We start from the raw sequence: 1,853 nt of genomic DNA, 5'->3' as shown, positions 1-1,853 counted from the left end.
CTAAGGCTGGAGTAACCATAGCAACTGTATGGTGATCTCCTCTTGAGGAACAATGGTGGAAGCTGGTTGTTGCTACTCTTGTGTAAAGGTTAGACCCAGAAGTGACGGTAGAGGGATATTTAAACTGCACGAGAGAGTATTCATTACCATACCTGAAGAATGCTTTCCAACAGGCTTTCTTTCCACTATAAAAATGCAGTAGGCAACATGATGGATATTATTAAAAGAAAACAATTCCAAAATATGAGTTTGATGTCTTCTTTCTTGATTTGTCCCACAGCAGCAAAATAAAAGGCATACAGTATTCAACAGAAAAAGCCTATCACAATGTCCCCATTCTGACCTCAGTTACCCTCTGTCACATGGGCAGGAAGTAGCATGCCAAGTTCCCAGCTAGTGTTGCCAACTTTCTCACTCCCAAATACAGGACACAAGTAGCAGTCAAATACATGACACTTGTGTTTACCTGGAGAAAGACTACCATGACCATGAGGCCTTGTGCGGGCTTTCTACAAATCGGTTTTGGCTTAATCTTCCCAATTCTGATACACTGTATGTACATTATTTCTACTTTATATAGGCTGTGTATTTTTCATATCATTCCTGCTTTTACTATATGTTAGTGTTATTTTAGGTTTTATGTGTTATTGGTATGATTTGGTAGGTTATTTTTTGGGTCTGGGAACACTCAAAAATTTTTCCCATATAAATTGATGGTAATTGCTTCTGCACTTTGTGCCATTTCAGTTTACGAACGGTTTCATAGGAATGCTCTACCTTAGCGGGGGAAATACGGGACAAGGGCGGTCCTGTATGGGACAAACCAATTTAGCCCAATATACGGGATATCCCGGCTAATACGGGACAGTTGGCAACCCTATTCCCAGCCCACTTCTCTTATGATTGTTTGCTTGTTCCTTTATTGTTGTATCACCTATAAAGGTGATGGTAGACTACACTAGCAGTGTTCTTTTATCTAAATTTTCCCTAAAGATTTATCACAAAAGCCCTTGGCCATCTTCAACACTATCAGCAGAACACTGTTCCCAGTGTTTGCAACCTGTGACCTACTTATACTTCTTCCTGCTTCCCTGCTATTTCAGCAGAAGGCATCATCTGGATCCTCTGGATGGGGGCCTCTCGTACGGTTTAGGCCACAGCCCACACCCGCCACCTACAATTCCCTATCTCCAAATCTTCCCTATCTGCGCAAGAGTCGAGCTCTGACTGGTAGAAGGGCCTGGAGCGATGTAATGGAGTGGTGTGACTGGGGTAGCACAATGGGGTAGCCAGCCGATAACTACACCGGAAAACTGTGACAGCCTACGAAGTTCCACCATAGCTTTATCAGCTGTCACGTTTCACATGATTTCCATCAATATTAATGAAATTCTAAAGCTCTTAAACCATCAGAAATTCTTAAAAGCTGAAAAAGTAAAAAGAACACAATTGATTAATATTTAAAATGCATGTTGATATTAAATGAAAAACATTCAAAAAAACTGCAGCTTGTCCTCTAATTCCCCTTCTTCAGTGCACTGCGACAGCGCCCATTCAAGTGAATGGCTTGTGAGGAAGAGATCATGTCAAAGTGCATGAGAGATGCAGCAGACTCCACAGGTGAGGAATCCAGTGAATTCTCGGACCAAATCTGGGAAATGGCTGGTAAACTGGGAAAATCCACATTGAAATTCACCGGCATTTACACTAACAAACTCTAAGTTCTCTGTGAACTGCTGCCAAAACTCCCTGGAATACAGAACACTGTTAGTCTGTACTCCATAGCAACAGACAGAATTGGCTGCAATTCAACATAAAGAGTCATTAGTACATTTCTGCATCCAGTCAGGTCA

This window comes from Mobula birostris, chromosome 7 (assembly GCF_030028105.1).
Source record: "Mobula birostris isolate sMobBir1 chromosome 7, sMobBir1.hap1, whole genome shotgun sequence".
NCBI classification, from domain to species: domain Eukaryota; kingdom Metazoa; phylum Chordata; class Chondrichthyes; order Myliobatiformes; family Myliobatidae; genus Mobula; species Mobula birostris.
Note: the sequence above shows the minus strand (reverse complement) of the source record.